Raw genomic sequence first — 22468 nt, 5'->3', positions numbered from 1 at the left:
TGATTAGGATTCCTCCTCCATTTTTGCTCCAGTTTGCACACTTTTTATTTTCTTTTTTTTTTCTTTCTTTCTATTAATTGGTTAGCTGTAACCCATTTGTATTTTAGGATTTTAGTTTTGGCTTCCTCTGTTGCAGGTGATGCTAGTTGATTCATGAGTTAGGGAAGGAAGGGTATCAAAGTACTTATTTACAAAATCTTTTCGGGTGGCTTCATCTTTAATCTGGGATGATGTGTCCTTTCTTTCTATCGATTCATTCAGGGGAAAATGTGGAGGTGCTACATTTCTGTTAAATGCACAAGTTTCCCTCGTGACCAATGGCGAGATGCCCAGCAGAGTGCACTCTTGTTAATCTTTTGCTAACATCCCCATGAATATAAATCCTCCACACCCTCTTCAACCACCTCCCACCCCCCACTTCTTTCACATATCAGCTAGGAAATCGCCCCTCTACCCCCACACAGTGGCTTGCGTGATTCTGTACTTTATCTTTAAGCATAACCATCAGAATCACTCTCCTAACAGTTACACCCATGGGCAAACTTCCCTTCTGCTTCCCTCCCATTACATCGTGTTGCTTCACTTAACTTTAAATTACCACACATCAACCTAAAGCCACCCTACCCATCTGAATAATTGATTGTTTTGGTTCAAAGCTTTGTTGTCGGGTGAAAGCCCACTGACGTGTATGGACGGGTACTAGGCTTGGTGGGTGAGTAAATTGATTCCAAAGCGGGAAGACACCCGCCAAAAGCATGCGAGTTGAGAGGTATGTCATTCCCCTTCCCCTCATTTATGACTTCCCTCTGTTCCCTATTCCCCATTTATCCCACTTCATTCACAACTTCCTTTTGCATTGATCGACTTCAATTGTTTCCCATGACTGAGATTTTAAGCCATCCATTTTTATGAGAGCAGAGGTCGGACACATATCCTGCTGTAACACCGTGATGTTAAATAAGGATGCTCTCTGCCTTGCGGGTATCATGCGCTCACCGTTTGGCTACTGGCAAAATACATTTTCAAGTAGTTTCGATATATGTCAAATCTAATGCTTTTTTTCAGCAAGCTCAACACAAGAATGAAAAGTTTCATTTTCTGGGAAATTCGGACTGTACAACAGGCTTTCACAAATCGAGGTTCATAAAACGCATTCCTTCTTTTTATCCATTTTCGGTTTAAACATATGTGCGTTCTTTGCATGCAGACTCCTGGATTATCCTTTGTCTTTGACTGACCATTTTTGCTACCTGCAACGCCTCTAAGTAACACACAATAATTCACTGTATTTTTAAGATGTCAATTTGCTTTTTTCTGGTTATTCATCAACCCAGCTGTTAGTGTTTTTCTTCCCACCTTTCCTTTTTCCTAACCCCCATCCCCTTTTTTCTCTTTCCATCCTTTTCGTATTCCTTTGCAGGCTGCTCCGTGATATGATTGGTTATTTATAACACGCTTAATACCTAGAGGTTTCTTAGCACGGACCCTGGGATCAAACCTGTGTTGCTCAGTGTCGTCTTGCTTCCAAGACGAGCATGTTGCCCCTGAGCTATCCTCCTGAGACTGGCTGCATGGCTGTGTGTGTGTGTGTGTGTGTGTGTGTGTGTGCGTGCACCTATTGGATGTACAAGTTTTCAGTTCTGTGGGCTGTTATAATTGGTGGCGATTTTCAGTCTGGCACTTCCACATACCTACAGCAGTGGAGTAACATATATGGTTAACAGGTCGCTGTGATATTTTGATGGATAATGGAAAAAACCTCCAGACTTAAGTATATTTTGAGCTTTTCATATCTCGTAGCTTGCAGGCTAACGTTATCTCTGTCTTAGTTAAGATAATGAAGACTCTTAATGGAGCTTGCATTTCTACGAACTCTTGGATACACTTCCTCTCTCATGCTCGCCCCGGTCTGTAATGTGTGTGCTTCCCTCATGAGCGTGCACTTCCACTTCCTGGTATCACAGGAATGGTCCCGCACCTGGGAGCTCCTGCGAGGCTAGAATTACGCCCACCCCCTTTAACCATGAATTCTGGTCCCTATTGTCACAGATGGCCTTAATAATTCATGGAAATTGGCGACAGTTTATTTCTTTTCTAAACCTGTTGAGATATGCACATTTTTTTATGAATATGAACAGATTGTTCAACATATGGGTTGTTAAATATGTGGTACGGGCTGGAAAAAGAGGGATTAATTGCGCTAATGGGGTTCCTTTCTCGCCTCCCATGGGGACTTCCCTCCCTAGCCCAGGTGTCCCTAAGTACTAGGTTTCCCCACTAGTGATCTGTAACACCTACCTTCTAAGGGTAACTTGGATGAGGGTCTAAATTCAAATGCAATACCTGCTTATCTCCCTCCAGGGTTTTTCTAAGTGTACCTTTTCCCAGTATGTTCAACAGAGGTGATGGGTTACTAGTGCCAATTGCAGACACCCTGGTCCTTTCTCACACTCGCCCGCTCCTCTCGCTCTTCTTTCCCTTGATGTTACTACTCCTCATTATTTGGCCTCCTGAGCTACTCCAATGTCCCCTGCTCGCCTTCCATCCATGGCTGTTCTTTAATCTGAAATACCAGGACCAGATAACCAGGGTTCTAGGTCGGAACTCCAGTGCCTCCACCAATTAACAGTTGATTTTAAATAATTGTTCTTGAACTAGAGAGCTTTTTGAGGAAAGGGACCGAAATACCTTGCTAAATTTGTGAAATAATAAAATATATTTAGTAATCTTTGGATGTCAATTGCTTGTCTGCTCTCTATGGGAAACAGTATGAAGGAAGACTGTTTTTTACTGATGGGTACCAAAACTGTGGAGCTACTTACCTTGGGACTTCGGGTTGCAGAATAACCGGATTAAATTGAGATAATATTTAGGTGACTTTGTTTGCTGAGCATGTTCCATTTCTCCACCACCCTCTCATTCCCGGTCCTGATCACCAGCGGATTTCAGTATAATAATGCAATACACCCTTACTCCCTGCCATCCATTTCCCCATTGGAAAGATTTGAATCAATTTAATTAATTGTACAATGTTTATCAAAAATAAAATTAATTGTAATTCTTCACTTGCCAGCGTTCGCTATTCGAATATTGATGCGTGATCTATTGAGCTAAGTTTCACACTTGGGACCCAGAAAGGGAGAGTTCTGATTTTTCGCTTTCCCAATTGAACATCATTGCATGATCCTATCCAACATTGTCTCCTTGTTGCTCAGTTCTGCCATTTAAGGAGCACTTAAAACAGAAATGCTATAGACCGCGGTTAAGTCTAATTTACTTTGAGGCAGAGTCGAGGAATATGCAGGCCTAGAACGTTCTTCTATGCAAGGCTTTCATTGTTTTGATGCATTATTATCAAATCTGATAAACGGAAAGCTATTTTTCAATGCTTGCATAGATACTTCGATTTTTATATTCTTTTTTTTTATATTATTTTTTTTTGTATGCACCAACTGCATTTTAACTTGCACTGAGGTCTTTGAGGTCTGTTAAGCGAACGTTCGTGATTAATCAAAACCTGGCCACATTTCCAACTGCGAGAGTCCTCTTTGACAGGGAAAGTGGAGTGAAAGTCGGATAACACAGAAATGAAAACATGTATTGTGAGCTTGTCATTTTGAATCACACTTGTCTCTCCAAGAAATGTGAGTTCTCTCGATAGGGGGGAATGTAGACTATGCATGCTAATGTGCAATCAGACCCTGCTTTTTCTAGTGCCCTCCATGGAATCCATATACAAGTGCTCTCCAGTAAAGCTATTAACCCAAGAACATTGCACTATCTTGTGTCTAAGTGAAGAGCTGCATAAAGGGACTTGAGAGGCTTGGCCAACTACTTCCTATGTTTGATGGGTTCTTCATATAGGCCAGACCTACCTCCGCTTGATCAATTTGTGGGAGTTTTCCTCTACTGTTAAATGTGGCACCAGGATGTCTGCATGTCCTTTTTATGTTTGGTAGTGGTAGGTAGATTTGGTAAATGTGGTGAAGTTGTAATTGTTTATTTATACAGTGCTTATACAAAGGTGGAGTGCTTCAAGGCAGGAAGGGAACAAGAGAATACAATAATCATTCTTAGGCCTTGAAGTTTCTGAATGGTCTAACAGAAAACACTAGCATACTAGGCTTGACGACATTTCTCCTAGTGCAAGTGCATGAAGTGTTACAGTTGCAACCAAGCTAGGGAGGAGACAAAAAAAGGGGCTGGGGGGGACAGGACAGACAAACTTACTAGCCCTAGTACATTTAGGTCATGAATACGTACAGACGGAGGTGCGAGGAAGGGCGGTGGGAAGGGGACCTAACGCGTCCAGGCCAGCAGGGCCCTGGGTTAAGTGCAGAGAGGTTACTCCACTTATGGAGCTGAAAGTGTGGTAATGCTGAACATAGTGCAGCAGCCCGGAGGCAAGTGCAAAAGATTGGCGGGGGAGTCTGGGACCTGTAAGGCTCTGGAGGTGAACCAGGCAACCAGTTAGCAAAAACTGAACAGAGTTGGGAGAGGAAGGTGTAAGGAGGGTGAAGAGAAAGAGAACAGAGTTTAGCAGGGGAGCGGGAGACAGAGGAGGAGGAGAGGTTTCCGGAATTTAAGGTATTCCGTCTCAAGACTGAGAGATGCAGGAAGGCTGTTCCAGAGAGAGGCACCTGCAGAGGATAAAGATCTACCCCCAAATCTCTGTTTGTGAAAGCAGCTCACCCGCAGACAGTTGGAGGAGGAGGAGGAGGAGCGGAGGACTCTAGATGGAGAGCATTTAGGAAGGGAGCTTGTAGATTGTGCGGGCCCCGGCCCAAGAAAGCCTTGTGGATTAAGCAGAGGTGTCAAAGGTGTGTTTTGTAGAATGTATTTGGTATAACGTTTTGTTGTTATACCTAACCATATCACTGAAATGTGTTTGACTAGACCACAGTGGGTTATATTGCACTACTGACGTGTTGGTGAAGGCAACTGGGGTTTTTGACCAGAGCCCAATGAACTTTTGTTAATGAAGTGAAAGCTTTTTGTGTTTTGCATGGATTCCATTGAATGACTAAGAAGAGGCTGGAAGTGTCTAGTGAGGGAGGTAGTAGAGCTGTTGGAAAACCTGTTTACTTGGCTTTATGGATGCATATTTATGCGGGGTTGGGCGGCACATCTGTATGTTCCGGAGTAAGCTCAATTAGATGCATGAGGGGAATAATGCTGATGAATGGTGGAGTGTAATGCATCAGTGTTGAGCTGAGTGAAGAAAATATGTAACTGAATACTACAGTAGGTTACATGCACTTCATACGAAATCATTGTGCAGCATGATATGGGTTAAATGTTGCCTGTAGTCCAGACTATAGACTGAAGGGCTTTGCCACTTTAACACTAGACCCTCTAGTCTGAGATGCTCTCACACGCTCCTAATAGTGGGGGTATGCCATTGGTACCCTTTTAGGCTGAGTGATGCTATCTTAGTTGTATTCCTACTCCTGCTTGCTGAGTGCCTCTGATTTAGAAGGTTTTGAACTTCATGGTGTCAGATGCTCTGATTCAGCAAACCTATTAGAATGTGGGGCTCTAACTTGTTGATTCTCCTGGTCTCTGGGCCTTTGCCTCGTGTCTCCTTGTGTGTGCTGAGCATAAGCTAATGCAAGTTTGATGGAGCTTTACTTGGACCCTCCTTTTGAATCTGTCTACCAATCATTTTAAATCTGACTGGCTTCTGATGCAGTCTCGTGGATTTTAATTCTGGGATTCCGTGAATCAGAGTTCTGACTCTGGGGTACCCTCTAAGATTCAGGGGTGCTGGCATTGAGACCCTTCCAGAAGGAGTGCTCTGGACATCTGCAATATGTGGGGCAGTGACCTTTATACCAGTAAGCTGCTTTCTAAGGGGATCCTGAACAAAGGCCCTCATAGTCTGAGCTATCAGTCTGTGAACCCAACCTCTCGCGCTTTTAACTTTTTCTTTAGCTGAAAATGTTTTATGTGAGGCCTCAAAATGTGCATGCCGCTGGCTAGTGATAATTGGCTCTTGGTTAGTTAGAAATGGTGTGCTCTGCGTATGTGGGAAATGGAGTGGGTGAGTGACTTAGTAGCTTGCACCTTGATTTGACACTACCTGTAGTTGGGGGGGGGGGGGGGGGGAGAGACATCTTTTTATTTTTTAACTGAGATTTGGTCACTGGTAAGCGGGATACTTCTCAGACATCGACCGCTTTTCATTTTTCTCAAGAGAATTCAGTAGTGGTAGTGGTTGGAACTCCATATTTGTGGATGGGCGATTTGGGAACCCTCGCTACTTCAAAACATAAGTAACCTTTAAGACTCACTGCCTTTTCCACAGAACCCCAACGCTCCAAATAACTCTGCAATACACAAAGGCACCGTTTGTTCCTCCTTTGATCAAAAGCTTAACATGGCGCAGAATTTGCACTAGCCGTTGGCTAGTGATAATTGACTGTTGGGGAATAGCAAATGGGGTGCTTTCTGTATGTATGGAATTTAGGTGGCAACTAACTTTTCTTTATTTTTTTATCCATGCCTAGTACCTTGCAACTTTACATTTTTAACCCAGCCCATAGAAACCTGAAACTCCAACAATAGAAACATGTCAAAGCTCGGGACCTCCGATTCAGCAGGGTGCAAACTTGTACCTCTGGGCAGAGGCAATTCACTTGGCCTTCAAACTAAAACATGCACATACAGATCGTGCACTACGTCCTTTTTGAGAAGCATTAATGGGTCATTCAGTTAAGGATCATGCCTATCGCTCCCTTCGTTCATGTCTTTGGTGCGTACTAACAGCTTTGCGGTGGAGGCCTGCTTTTGGCAAAGTCCTTCTTTTTAGTGTTTGACCCTCTACATGCTCCTGCCGGTTCGCATGAACACTGCAGCACTGCTGCCCTCTCCTTCTAGTGAGCACTCTGTCATGTAATGTACAAACGGATATCTCCAACCCCTTATTCACCCTAAACCAATTACCTGTGCAGTTGCCGCCAGCATTTATTTTTGGGATAGTTTGTTTGCTACGTCTTAATAGTGAGAGAGGCCTTGTTTCTAATCCAGAAAGCTCCAACCTTCTACAGGGCAACTAGTTTACATGTAGTGAAAAAGTGCAGTGTTCAATGTATGTCTTACTACTGTGAAACCAAGGGACCACAGAATTGCACACTTTCATATTGGTCCACATTTCTTGTACCTGCTTTTCTTCTCACTTCTACTGTTATACAATGGGGAAATTGCACATGCAATGATTCTGCTTGCCCTCATGCCTTCGCTTACCTCCATGGTACCTTGCCCCCATCTCTTTATGCTCCCTTGTCTGGTGGGCCTGGTTAAATAACGTGCACACAGTAGTCTTCTATTATACCTTTCTACTTCCTCTGACAGCCTGCAGGCAACTGTGCTTAGTCTTTAATTGGAGTATATATGTTTCAAGTGGAATTATTTCCAGGTCATTTTTGGCCCTGCATGTTTCTGGTCCCCACCATCTCCCACATGACCTTTGCATGGTAGAAGTGATTTTATTTATAATCCAATGCTACATAGAAAATTAAACACATGGTTACATATTACTGAGGTTTTGGATCGGAGTAGTACAGCAACAGCACTGAATTAAGTGTGGGAGGAGGAGTATATGAGGTGGGGAAAGATGGCACCAGTGGAGAATATTACTACAGTGATAGTGGGGGGGGGGGAGGCGGGGCGCGGGTAGGAGGCATTCAACCTGTGGGGCTAGTAGGGAGCAAGAACGGCACAGGGCAATGCTGGGGCAGAAACGGTTGTCAGATAGACTGCGACACATCTTTTGCTGATGCAGTCTTGGTTGCTCTTTTACAGTGTAGCATTTGAACTTAGTATATTTACAATTAAATCCCATGGCTTTGCAAACAAACTGTCTTGTACTATGTGTCCATTTTGGTGTTCATGTTGGTTTAAGTTTTAAGATCCCAATGAATGGCATTGGTGCTTCCTTTTGCATTCCATCGAATGGACTCTGGGTGAAGATTGTGTCGTGGGGGAGGGGGGAGTTAAAAAAATGGTGTTATCAAGTGTTGAAGGATGTGAAGGTAGAATCCGTTGTCTGCATCTGGCAGATTGTGGGATCACTGCTATTCGCCAGTCCACATATCTTGGCTGCATGGTCTGTCCTTCTGAATTAGTTTAAAGACTCTCGGGAACAACTCTTGGACCCTAGTGGAAACTTTAGAAAATCGGGTTTCTGTGAGCCGCATTTGATGGGTCTTTAATGTGGTTCTATAGATAAATGCGAGTTCACCAAACCTGCTTCAATGGCTGTAGGATAAGCATGTGGTGGTTTTGAGGTCCGTGAGGCGGAATGTGACCAGAAAAGGCTGGTTCTGCGACCTCTTTTGGGTCTTAGTTCAGGGCTGACAGTTCTGCTATGGCCAGAGATGAGGGTTTTGTTGTGGCTAAGAGATCTGTTGATTAAGCATATACCTCAGTTTAAATCTGTGCATTGGCTGCCTGACGGTATGATTCTGTGGTTGCTAGGTTTGTGCTTGCTGTGTAGTCGGGCCTGCCATGATGAGACTCAGTTGGTGGGAGCTTGTCCAAAGGCTTTCTCAGGGGTCTGTAGTTTTGCATTGGTTGCTGATCTCCCTTGACCAGTTTTTTAGTACTGCTCCTCTGTTCCTTTGCCAGTGTTGCGATTGTTGGCTGTTGTTACGAGACAGGTCTAGCCTTGGCAGGCACGTCTGTGCAGTTGCCCAGTTCTGCTTTCCGATAAGAGTCCTGTTTTTTTTCTACTGTTTTCTGGAATGGTGCCTCATGTTCAGCAAACATGCCCTTGGACCATGATTGTCTTATGCAGTTTGAATGTTTTTATGCATTGTATACCTTTGATGCTTTCAGGTCTTTTCTTGCTCCTGCTACAAGGTTAGAAAAAATAGATTTTACAAGACATCCGTCTGGTATGTGGATTGCAGATGTTCCTTGGTTTTTCTACGTCTCCTGTTGACTGCATTGTCAACAATGACTATTTTACAATTTCCTTTGAGCCCATTTCTTTTAATGTTCAATTTTTGTATATTCAATTTCAAAGCTGTTAGTACTAGATATCCAGAAAGGATTGGTGTGGGCATGGTGCACTGTTGGTGAGGAGTGGGTAAGTTCATAGATGGTGGTCCGATTATCCAGGTGATTTCCTGGTTATGTCGATGGGACGTCACTCTCCACTGCTGGCTGCTTAATGTGTTGAAGGATGTGTGAAGTATTTGTATCTGCTTGGTAGCAGCCACCATATTCTGGGAGTTGGACTTGACCATATGCCTAAAAGCAACACTGGATTTAAGTTTTGCATGATGGAATTTCTTACAATGTTTAATCAGTCTTCCTCAACTAGGGCTGGTCTGGCCCAGCAACGTGGGAGGGCTGAAAGGCAGCAGACTGGTGAGGTGGAGGTAAGGGTTGTTTTCAGGGTGTCATTTCTATCCATCTATATATATTTTTATTTGTTGTGAGCAAAAAGGCCTTCCCACCAAAAAGATGTCGAAGTGCTCGGCCTAAACCCCCACAAAACAACACAAGTGACAGAAGTTAGAACGGGTGGGAGGATATCTGTTTTACCAGTGTCCTTTTGAAGGAAGTTCCAGAGTTTAGCAGCAAGAGCCACACTGGATCTGCCGAAAGCTCTGGTGTGTTTAAATCGATGAGTGCATATGGTATTACTGGTGAGAGCATTGAGGCAGAGAGGACAGATGTCAATTGTATTGAGCTTTAAGCTAATGAGGAGCAGTGTCGTTAAGGGTTTTATGAGCCAGAGTAAGGATTTTGAAGGCAATTCGCCATCTAATGGGCAGCAAGTGCAACACACCGAAGTACTGGGAAAAGTGTGCCTCCCTCGGGTTGTCATTTACAATCCTGGCCCTGGTGTTCTGCAGGACCTCAAGTTGATAAATGAAGGAAAGAGGGGCTCCCGCATCAAGAGAATTCCAAGAGTCTAATCTGGACTCCACATGGACACTAGCAATAATAGCTCAGTGACTTTCCAAGAGGTATGGCCTGATTTGTCTGAGCAGTATGAAAGATTTTTTTTTTTATTTCATTAAGTTGAGGCACCATGGATGGGGAAGAATCAAAGGGCACGATCTTAATCTGAACCTTTATAATATGCTCATCCTGTGATTTAATCCCAGCCAGTTTTGAGCCATCTGAAGTTCTATACTTTAAAATCTTGCATTACAAGGAGGTCATGATCAAGACCGAAAATGATCTGAGTGTAATTTTGGAACACTGTACCTAGCTTTTCCAGGAGGTCGTGGAGAGATTGCATGTAAAGATTGAAGAAGATGGGAGCAATACAAGACTCTTGGTACATCACAAAATTCGATGAGTACCGTTTTAGAGATGTAAGAGCCATTTTTAACTTGCCATACGCTTCCCCAGAAAAGTGTAGCTGTTGGCACTTCTCTAGTACTGACAAAACCGAGTATGATCGATCGTGTCAAATGCTGCCGAGAGTTCAAGCTAGCCTTTTTCTGGATCGATGTGAGACCCAAGCCTGTTTCAGTATGTCTGGCACCAAAAATTCCTTAACCGAAGATGAGATGTAACTAAGTGTCGTCAGTCTTTTGGACTATTGGAGGCATTTGATTCTTATCAGATTCCATACTTGTTTTGTGGTCTGCTGAGAACTAGGCATCTTGTTTTGCTACTTTGGCAAGATGTTGTATGTGTGCTTCCCTAGTATAACTCTACATACATGTCACTAATTTCAGAGAAAGACGTATTGCAAGTTACTGTAAAATGAGAGGTGTTGGTTCAGAGCGCTAGACCCAAAGTGAGCCAAAATGAAAGGTGCACAATCCACATGAGAAAACAAAATGGAAGTCAGAAAGAAGGGGGAAAAAGGCAGTCGGTTTCTGTCCGTTTTGTTCTTCTCTCGCAGTCTGTGAACTAAAGAGACCTTACCCTAAATTGATCTTGGGGTTTGTTTTACCGGACGCTAATGAGGTGTTACGGCCCAGGGAGTGGGCGTTTATGTATATATTTATTATTATTATAAAGGTGGATAACACCTGTTGCACACCCCCACTCCCTCCAAAGGGCAGCAATGCCATTATAAACATGTAAAAAAACAAATGCACTATAAACACTTGCTACAAACAAACAGTTGAAGGTGCTATGAACTTTGTAGTGAGCATTGTCGTGGTGGAACATTGACTACAGGAGAAGAACCCTCAAGCTTCTCTCTGCTCACCTATTTTTCACTCGCCTATTTTTCACAATGGCCACCACAACATTCCAATGTTGTATGGGGCATTAGTACATGGCGAGGGGGCAATCCGAATAAAACAACCATTCTGATTGGCCCTTGCCGAGGCATTACCTGGCCGGGAATCCCTCGGGCTGGGGTTCCACGGCCATTGTACCCAGCGGCAGGGGTGGGGGGGGAGAGGTCCTGGCAGCCCTGCAGCCAATGAGAAGGCTCGAAGTGGGGCCATCCCCGCTCCGAGTCTCCCCACGGCTGAGAGGCTGCTTTCGCCCCCCCCGCCAGGGACTCTGGTAAGGCTTTTTAATTATTTTTTTTCCTCCTGCCCTCCCCACCCCACTGACCTTCTGCCTCCTTTGTCCCCGGTGGGGGACGATGGCAGCCTCCAACCGTGTGGAGGCTCGAAGCGGGGACATCCCCGCTCCGTGCCTCCACACGGCTGGAGGCTTCCGCCAGGGATGCAGTTTTTTTTAAATTGTTTTTATTTATTTTTTGTCTCCTCTCTCCCTCCCACCCAACCCCACTTACCTTCTCCTTTTTTTTCGGGAGCGGACGCGCTGGGAACACTCCTGTTTCCAGCGCATCCGCTCCCGATGGCCTTCATGGAAAGGGAAAACTAACTGTTTTCCCTTTCCCGGTGGCCATTTACTTGGTCGTGTTTTTCTTAATTTTTTTTTTCTGTCCTGAAAAAAATGCTTTTAGTGCCCCAGTCACGCAAATCTTGCGGGCCGGGGTACTAAAAGCAATATGACCATTGCGGCGGGGGCATTACCTGTGGCATTACCTGAGTTGGTCATATTGCTTAAATATTAACCTGGCCAGCAGGTAGACCCTCACGTTAATGCCCCCCTGCCCGAATTAAGGGCCTGAGCGAAGGTTGCTTAAAGAAGGTGGGTGTGCAGTTAATGGCTGGAAGGCCAGGTTACCTTACCTGTAAGTAACAGCCAGTGCTAATAGTATTTCTTTAAATGTCTTTCTTGGGAGCGACATAGACCACCATGTGCATGGTTGCATCAAAGAAGGGCCATGTCCTTTAAATCCTGGCTGCCAAAGAAGTGAAAGGTTCTCTGTACATAGCCCCTTTTTCCGCTTCCATGACAAGTGAGATTGAACGTGGGTCAGTGGTGCGATGGCAGCAATAAGTAGGCGCACTTTGAATGGGCTGGCAAGCAGCAGGAGGACAGAGGGGGCAAGGGAAAGGCAGTGCCACAGGAGTACGTGGTGGAGCAAGTGAATACAGTCTGCGTTCTCTTGCACCCCGATGGTCTTGCACTCCAATCCGGGCGCTAATGTCTGTTAAAGGACAATTAGTGGGTGATTTCATCAGAGTGATTTTTGACTGCAATTATTCGATCTTAATAGGTAGGTTCGATCAATAATGTAGAAGATTTAGTTCGGGGAGACTTATGTGGGGGTTACCACAAACCTTATTGGGAGACTGGTGTAGGTGCACAGAATACTTGTATAACTTTACTGAAGACCTGACCCGCCTCTTACTTATCTCCAACCCCCGGCTTACCTGGGTTCAAGATCACCTGCTGTCATTTGGAGCAGGAAAGGGCCAAAGGTTAGGGTAGGATTTTCCCCTAAATATCCCAAGGAAAAAAATGCTTGGTTACAGTAACTGCCACACATGAAAAGGCAGACAAAGGATCCTGGTGTACGGTTCTTGTAGTATGTTCACTTATACTTTTCATTTCCAGTATACCAGTAGGATTTTGAGTGTTTTGTAAACAAACACAAAAATAGGGCAATCATAAGATATATACTAATCCTAAGCAGCTGCATGTCTAAACCAAAATATAAATCATTTTAAATATTAGAAAGTCTTTCAAAAAAATATACAGAGTGCACTGTATTAAACTATATATAAACACCTTACTTCAGAGATAACCTGTTTGGGGCTGTCTCAAGGTCTTTGCTGCTGCTGCTGTCTTGATGTTCTCTTGGTCTTGACATGCTCTCTTGTGGTGGCTAAGGCTAGCATCAACAGTTTGTAGGGGCCCTAAAGTTTCTTAGAGGGCTGGGCTGCTTATGCTAGGAGCAGCCCAGCAGGTAGTAGCATAAGTGGGAAGTTCCCTGATTTTAAGCTGTCTGGGCTGTGTATGTCAGATTCAGCCTGGCATTTAATGCAGCAGTGGGGGAGGTGAGCGGGAGACCAACAACACTACTACACCTCGGCCACATCTGCCAGGTGTGGCCCAGGGATTCTTGATGGGCTGCCTGTCGGGGGCATCCCCTTCATTTATATGCAGCCCAGGATGGCTCAAAAACGTTGGGCACTCCCCTGCTCTGGGAGCACTGGTAATGTAATGTGCCTGGGGCCTGACGCTGTGCCGATGCCACCGACAAGGGTGGGGCGGGGTTGACACTGATGTCTTTCAGGCACACATCTGCTTCTCAGGGGAGTGCTAACCTAAAGGCCCGGGCAGTGACAGTAAATGGGTGTGGAGTGCCAGGCAACCCTCTTTAAAGGAATGGTTAGACCATTGTTCACAGCGCTCTGCACGCTCCGGCTCAGGTTTTTCACTCACACAGAGTAAAGGATTCCCTTGCATGAAGGTCCTTTTAACCTTTTATTCTCCAGATTCCTGGTGCGGCTCTCGCTTCGGGGGATTTTATTTTCCTTTTATCCCCGCATGAGGGAGTGGGGGGCAGGCGGGCTTACACATTCATGTTGTAGCAGTGTGTCCTAAAGTTTGAGAGTCAAATGGGTTTAGTGTGTCCCAAAAGTATAATTGTGATTTGGCTTTTTAACTAACTGCGGCGGCGTGCAGAGCCTACAATGATTTCTTATGGGAATTCAGGACAAAGATACTCGCCCTTAGCACTTCAGATGCTTGATGTGGGTTCTTTTTGCCTTTTAAGTAAAAAAAATAGATATCTATCTTTTAGCATTGAAAACCAGGCATCGATTTGTGCATTTCATTATTGTATACTCCTGTAGCTGTTTTGTATACCAAGTTTACAGTTCTACGGCTAGATGGCCTGAGCCTATTTGTGTTGCAGTCTCTTTTTGTGTTACTTAGGCTATGCTTTGTCATCTGTGAGGAATCTGAGGGCATCCTCCCATCTACTCCACTTGGATCGTTCTCTCCGGTGGCCAGAGACAGCCCATGACCTGCACCCCATTGAAAGGCCACATGTGCTTAAAAGGAGATACCAGCAGCATGGGAAGGACGGTACAATGTCCTTTCATCGCCAGGCATTTCAAAGCCTGCAATTTAAACGTGTACAAAATAACGTGAAAGTTCCGAAAAATGTTTTTGGGGGGTGGGAAAGGGCAGAAAAGTGGTTGGGGCTCGGGTATAGTTAGAAATAGGTGCAGGAGTTGGGGCTAGGGAGGACCCCCCCCCCCCCCCAAAAACCCAAGAAAGAAATTTGATTAACTTTGTCGTTATTTCATACAGGTTTAAATTGCAGGCTTTGAAATGCCTGATGAAAGGACATAGAAGCGGGAAGGACACAGCTGTGTGGTGAGGAGCAGGCTGGAGGGGAGCCAGTAGTGAGGACGCCGTGCATTGCAAGGGGGGAGAGAGGCACTACGACCTGAATGGGCCATGATGAAGTCGAAGCCTGTGTAGTTCCTTTGCTGCATGTTCCCAGCTGGAGAACACAGAAGACTGCGAAGAGCTGTGGGTTATTGCCGCGCTGCCGCGAGGCTCACAGGTGGCGAGTGCTGCTAGCTGGAGCTCCCAACGCATATCCAGGAGTTAAGTGGAAGCCAGAGACCAGAATGAAGACAATCGGAGGAGCATACAAGCCCCGGTGAGTGCGAGACAGCAAATACTTGTATCTGGGTGCTCCAGTGGCAGGAATTGGACATTTTCTAAGAGCAATCATAAAAGAATGGGGTTTGGAACCCTAATGAAAGAACATTGACTAACAAAAAAGTTGCCAAGTATTTTGTGAAATGCAACATTTATTGAATACCAAACTAAAGAGAAGATATGGAAATTATGTGATAATACAGCACAAGTGGAAAGCGAGTGATGTGCTATTGTGAAAGTGTTGGAAACAGTTAAGCATTGATGAGCAAAGTGAAAACCCATACTGAATATTGGTAGTAAATACTTATGAATGAAGTGAAAAGCAAGTGTGAAAGAGAAGTTGCTGACCTTGAAAGGACAAAATTAAAGCAAGGATGTGGAAGAGGATCTACACCACAGGATAAAGTGAATACATGTGGCAAAGCCAAAAGACTGCCAAGGAGAATAAGACAGCAAACATTGACACAGGTTCAGAGAGAGCACGCTTGTGTCGGACAAAGGCTTGACAGAGAACCAAGCAAACTGTTAAAGAAATGTAGCATTACATTGTGGTATATGATCTAGGTTGACGAAGAAAAAGTTAATAACCAAGTCATCGGTTGTGTGACCTGTGTGGTTCAACCACTGCCTAGACCAAGTGACTCGCGCCCCCCTTGTTTGGGATCAAACCAGGAGTATCATAAAGATCCAAGGGTGATCGGTTGTGTGACCTGTGTTTGGTGGGCCGTGCAGTCCGACAACTGCGCCGAGGCACAGTAACCCAACTTGGGAAAGAGCCAAGGCAAGCCAAGACACTAGACTGTGGGGTAGAAGTGCTGAATAAAAGGAAATCCTCTGTCTGAACTGTTACAAAATCTAAAGGATTATAAAGAAACAAAGTGGCATTGAAAGTCAAGAGACTTGAACTGTGCTGGACTCTGGGGGAGGGGACCACGATGTATCCTGGAACTGTCTTGAACTTTGAGGAGGGGAAGGGGGGCGTGGACCCTGAGCTTCTTTTTTGGAATTATTTGAACTTGGCAGGGTAAATTGAAAACAAGCCTGAGCTGGAAGAAGCGCAGAACTTTATCCTGAACAATGTCTTTTGGTGCTGACATCCCTACACATTGTATATCGTTGTGAGGGCAAGTATAGGATTTGCACACAGACTTTTAAGTTGAACTTAATGACACAGACTATGATTAATTTCTTTATGTAGGGACATCCCACCTTAGCATAGGGCAAGATAGGCTTTACTCCATCCTGACATGTTAATATAAATTACTTTTTGTTAAGAAAATGAATCTGTTTGTGTCTTGCTTCATGATGCCTTCACACATGTTGTTATTCTGTTTAGGAAGTTGCTGGAGAGTCTTTCCTCTTTGTCTGAACAATGTTTTTATAGTTTCTTTCGTCCATGGATGTTGAGGGTCCCTGGAGCACATTTGGCAACAGTGACTTGGTTACAATACTTGGTTAGACTTGAATTTATCATTTGTTTCCAAGTGTGTTGTGCGCCAGTAACCAAACTGGAATAATGTTGGATTGCTGACTTGGGAGTGCCATAAGTGGTGGGTGTCCTTTACTGAGCATATATATTGAGAGAGTAAAAAGTAGTGAGGTGGCGTTAAGATTTGAGTGGCGCGAGGGACTAGTAGTCCAGTCCTACATAGTGTCTGGATTGTCCAGTGATAATACGTCTGTCTACTTTGTGCCATTTGAGCCCTGTTTTTATCACAGATAATGGAGGTGGGTTTTTAAGCAAGGACCACCATGTTTCTGATCAATAGTATTAACTCTGAAACACTTGTGTAGGAGTGTGAAATAAATAAAACATAATTTCATTTAACCATGTTCTTGTCTGGCAGTTGCAGAGTTGAGGTTTGTTACTGGACTGACCTCGTATGGACGGATTATTGTTGAAGGCGGTATGCAACCTGTTGTGGGGAATATTGCTTGGTGGACATAGGAAGGGGGTTCTTCTTGATGTTTCTTTTAGCTGAAGGAACTGCTAACTCTGAAGTACCAATACTCCTACGTCCCGTCCCCTTTCCTCCATATTTATGGGACATTTGTCGGTCCTGTGGGACGGGACCGGAGCACTTTGTAAAAAGCATCCAAATGTTTTCCAAAAATGTGTCCTTCCTCTCTTTCTTGCTCAGGGCCCGGCACGGGGCCGTAACCCCGCCCATCTTGGCTCCGCCCCACGCATCGCCCATCAGTCCTTTTCTGCACTCGATCGGGGGCCGGACGCACTTGCATCCTCGGAAGATTTTCTTCCCTTTTTTCCTCTCTGGCTCTTGCTAGTGTTAGTTTATTAGCCTGTCTGTCTTTCAAGTTAGACTTTCCAGATTGTTCATTGTGTCACCCACGCTTCGCGAGGGCGGATCCCCATCCGCTTTGTTTAGAGTGTTTGGGTCCGGAACACCGTTGGGACTCCTGTTTTTACTGTGACTCCCTTTCGGTCCGTGCACTTCGTCGGTTGGAGCGGTCGGAGGAGGTGTTCCGACAAACTCCTCCACATTTTGAGGCGTTCATCGACGAGAAGAAAAAACGCCTGGTAAGTTCTTTACTTTTCAGAGCACCCTGGCCGGGGGATACCTTTCCGGGTTTGTCTCGGTCCTGGAGGGGCGTTGATCGCTCTGTCACCGGGGTTCGCCCTGAGGTGCCCGTTGGGCCTAATAATTCTACCGGAGTTTTCTACGAGGGTCTCCGTAAGGGGCCTGTGAACACCAGAGTACACTCCGAGGCCCCTCCTGTGGGGGCTGTTTGTAGACCCAGTTCTACTGAATCGTGGGGTACCGGAGCTCGCTCTGAGGTCTGGCTTCCCTCAAAAACACCAGGGTGCGCCCCGAGGCCTTGGCTGGGCTTGTTACAGAACGGATGGTCGAGGCCCGTGCAAATTAGGCTGTTATCGGGCTTGGGTCCGAGGTCCCTTGTTCAGAGGCTAAAGTTACCAACCATTCTGAGAGGCCGGACAAGGCCTGGTTGGTGAAAGCGTTTGCTCACCGTTCCAGCTCTTGTGGCGACACCAGACCTGTTGAGGGGGCAAAGAAGCAAAGTTCTTCTTTTACTGGCAGTGCCGAGGGCCTTCCTTCGAAGGCTAATTTGGCGGTTGGTATGTCTCAAAAACATTCCAGGCCTCATAGTACCGGCTAAGATTAAGACCCCTGATCCATTGACTGGGACCCCTGCCTCACTTCCTCACGTGCCACAGTTCCCCTCAGATGAGGACAAAATGGCGCCCGTTCCTGCCACGACCACGGCGGCTATTTTAGGTGCTACCCCCTACAACTACGACATCGGCCTCTGGTGTAGGGCTCGGTCCCTTTGGTGAACCTAAGGTCCCTTGTGTGCATCCTTGCCGGCCGGTTTATGATTGGAAGGTTCGGATGCCTCTTCTGCACAATGTTTAGTTGCCTGCGGGGGGCGGCACACTTGATTTATGTCGATACGTTGGTGGAGGGGCCGGTGTGGCACCCTTCCCCGTTACGTCCCTGGATTTGTCCACCTCATGAGAGGCCTCCTCAGGTTCCGAAACGATCTCCTGAGGACGCCTTTTTTGGTAAATTTCAGGTGCTTATGCGCACCGACCCCATGAGGGAATATTTCAAAGGGCTTTTCAAGGAGATATGTCCACCTGGGTCTACGGCTCCACCCGTTCCTCCGGTGGTTCTGCCGGCGTCTCCCTTGCCCGTAGTGCCTCCCGCGGCTCTTCCACCTGTGCCTCCGTTGTCCCCAGTGGACAAGGCAGTGCCTGACACGGCTCAGCAGGATCCTGACCTGTCTGACCCTCAAGGTGATCAGGACAACGAGGACCTTCCCCCGCTCTATCAGAGCCTTTCATGACCGGGTATTGGACATGAGTTTCTTAGATGTTCCGGTGCCCGAGGCACCTGCTCCGCAGGAGGGTGTGGTTTCTGGGGCGTTCACTCTGTCTCCCTTGGAGCGTACCGGCCTGTTCCTGCAGAAGACGTTCTGGCCGAGGTCCGAAGAGTCTGGGAAAAGCCACACTCGGAACTCTTTGTCAATAAGAAAATTGACGCGAGGTACAGGCTACATTCCTCGGAAGAGGTGGCCCTGTCGCCTTGTCCGCCTCCCTCCTCCACAGTGATGGCTGCGGCCACTTTGCAATCCAGACCTGCAGCACCCTCTTCCACGACGGCTACTCGGGTCCTGGGTAAGGAGGACAAGCTCCTTGACTCCCTAGGGAGGAAAATCTTTGCCAACTTAGCCTTGCACCTCAGGCAGGCCAATGCTGAGTTGATATTAGCAGGAGCTAACATGCGGATGTGGAAAGGTCTGTCGGAGTTTGAGGAGCACTTCCCGGTCGAGCAGTTGGAAGACTTCAAGAGTGGCCTATCCGACGCCAGGGTCTTGGCCCAGGATCTCCTGGAGGCTGCGGCTCATCATGTAGACACCTCGGCTCGGGGCTTTATGCTGGGGGTTGATACCTCACGGCAGGTGTGGCTGCATGCCACTAAGTTTTCAAAAGAAGTGCAGGACAAGGTGTTCGACCTTCCCTTCGATGGGAAGGAGCTCTTTCATTCTACAACAGATTGCTCTGGAAGTGCGTGCAGACGGTACTACAAATGTTAAATTGTATCTCGGTTAACATCCTCCCTTCACGCATTGCCTCAGTGTTTTAATTTTTTAATTGCTTGCAATTTATTCTGAAATCGGTATGCCTCTAATAAATAAAAGCTTAATGACCGTTCTTGACAAACGCAAGCTGTGGATCAGAGTTTTTTCTTTTACAAAGTTTATTATGTATGCATTCTCCATGGTGAATCTGCAAATGCAGATAAAGGTGTGGGAGGGGGGGTGCCAGCACTCCAATTGTAAATAACTGATTGGTGTTGGTTTCCCAAGAATATTTTGGGCTTCACCTTTTCGAGTGTGACCATTTTACCAAATGGTATGCCATATGGGTGATGGGGAAGAGGTATAAAGAAGACCGCCATGGTAGAAAAAGCCTGGAGCAATATTTGGGGATCAACTTGCACATGAAGGGCAAAAATAATAAATGGGGGACTAATGGCTGTAGTGTTACACTATTGGGCTGCCGGCCTGTAGATACTTAACATAGCATGTTTGGAGTTGGAGGATTACTGACGGACGATTCCTGAAGCTGCAATCTGAACGCTGAGATCTGTAATATTGTCTGGGAGCTTCGGCTAGGTATGAGCAACGGATTGCTGCAAGGGCTTCAAGTTGGCCCATTAGAGAGCATAGCGCATGAAGCAAGTGTGTTGGAAGTGTGACACTGTTGGGTAGTTGGTCTTGAGGCTGAGGGTAAGAGGAGGATTGATTTCCAAATATTATTCAATTGAATGCATGATTTAAGAAGTGGGCCACATGGAAATTGAGTGGAGAGCTGTCCATTAAATTGAATGAACAGCTGGATTTTGTCATGACCACTGCTTCCAAGGAGTCAGGACCTACCCAACATCCTTGGAAGCAGGCTCATAACATATACTATCGGCACCAGCAAGTCCCAATAGGGACCTTTTGGACCTTGTCCTGGCACTGGTGGTGCCAGGCTCATAGCATGGACCCGTCCAGGCACAGGAAGCGCCGGGCTCATAACAAGTGTGAAAGTGCTTGGGTGGACCTACCTGCAGCAGACCATGCTGCTTACTTACCAGCAAGATGATGTTTCACTCTCTTCTGGCAGGGACTACTTTTCCTTCTGGGTGGGGCAGGCACCACTTCCTGGATCATTGATGCTGTACCCCTTCTGGAAGCAGGAACTCTTTTGCCTGGGCGAGGCTGTGGAAGAAGACACCTAAGCACTATTTAAACCACACCCGATTGGTGCAATGTGCTTCGCGTTATTCTGCATCTGCAGCAGGACGCTCACCGTGTCAGCTCCAGCGAATCTTCAGTTCCGGATCCTGTGAATACGAAAATTACCTGCTGGGAACCAATCCTCAGTCTTCAGCAGCTCCTGCAAAACAAAAGGCACAGGTTAGGCAAAGGCAAAGTTAGCGGTTCAACTTACCCGATCCATCAGCAGCATTCAAGGCGTTTTTTCTGCATATCACGTCCGGCATCGGGCCTGCAAGGACAAAGAACATTGGTTAGTAACGCTTAGTTACAAAACTGCTTACCTGTGTTACGCTCGCTCCAACTCTGCTCGCGCTGCATTCCGGCACCTGTAAAGACAAAAGAGACATTAAGGTGCATTCTACAGCCCTAGAGCAGCCTTTCTACTTACGTGCCTTCGTATTCACCATCTTCTTGTTACGCTCTCTGCCACGAACCTGGGGGGAGCATCTTCTTCGGCACCGACAGCATCTGAAAGGGAAAAGACATAGACATTAAGGAGATAAGACATTTGAAGAGAGCAATCTAAAGGGAACTTTAATACTTACAAGTCACGCTCGTGCAGCACACAGCGGCATCGCTCTCAACTTACCCTCTGCAATTAAGAGGCTGAACTCATATCCAGTGAAGTAACTGGACCCAGCGCCCCTGCATGAGACGCAGGATGGAGAGCCCAGCATTCACCTATTTAAGGTGAGCACAACAATCGACCGAGTACCACGGGGAGAGAGGGAGAGAGGGGCTTGGAACTTCTCCCAACCTTCCAGCCAGTAATACCTTGATTTTCCACTTGCAGACACCTCACCCTTCAGGTCAAACTTTCGGTGAGAAAGGGGCCAAATCCGGGAGCCAAACGAATCCTACGCCTGACGTTGAAGACGGTTTCACCGCCCAGTCAAGACCCGCGCCTCCGAGGGAACCAGGTGATCGTTACAGATTTGACTCGTGCTCTACCACTTCCTCCCTCGATGGTGATTACTCCAGTAATCACGGCCCTCAAATGATGCCGACAAATACTGCTAAAACTAAAAATAACAGCGTTTTTCGAATCGATCGTAAAAATAAAAAATAAACCTGTCTAGAGGTCATGACTGCTGGAAAGGATTCATTGGAAGGGTTGGACTGTGATGAAATAACTGATATAAATATATTGGAAACCAATGCGAGTAGTGTAGAAGGGGAAGCAGACGACCGTTTTATGTCACCCTCCGCCTATTTTTTTAAAGAATTCTACTCCTCCTATTTGGAAAGCGATGACTTGGAAGAGGGAAGAGGATCAATCTATGAAAAGAAGGCAAAGCCTTTCGACTTTATTAAGGCCAACACAAGCGCAAGGCCATAATGCATCTGCTATTATTGCAGTGAATGGTGTTCTAACAGAACTTGTTCATTTTCAAAAGAAAAAAGATTTCAGAGTGAGTACTTTGAAATACTAAATTACTGAGGAAATAAATGTCCAAATTGGAAGGTCCTGATTCTACTCTGTGCTGCCTAGAAGCTGGTATATTTGACATCCTGCGAACTGCTACAAGTGGTACTAAGGAGAGTAGACCAACAAAGTTGAAAAGTAATTTAATAGGTAATGGTGCAAGCATGGCAAATATAAATGTGGTAGAACTAATGGAAGGTGCTAGATGTGAAGAGGTAATTGTATCAGAATGTGAAGCACAAATTAAAGATGATTCAGTATTGA

General features: G+C 45.9%; 1 protein-coding gene across 2 annotated transcripts in view; it reads left to right on the top strand.

Moving 5' to 3' along the window:
- The window catches only part of KLHL8 (kelch like family member 8), a 789397-nt gene that overhangs the window by 32430 nt on the left and 734499 nt on the right, over positions 1-22468 (top strand). The gene's annotated exons all lie outside the window — the stretch shown is intronic.

The sequence above is a fragment of the Ambystoma mexicanum genome, chromosome 6q, assembly GCF_040938575.1.
Source record: "Ambystoma mexicanum isolate Mex_15411 chromosome 6q, UKY_AmexF1_1, whole genome shotgun sequence".
NCBI classification, from domain to species: domain Eukaryota; kingdom Metazoa; phylum Chordata; class Amphibia; order Caudata; family Ambystomatidae; genus Ambystoma; species Ambystoma mexicanum.
This window is presented reverse-complemented; position numbering and strand designations above follow the sequence as displayed.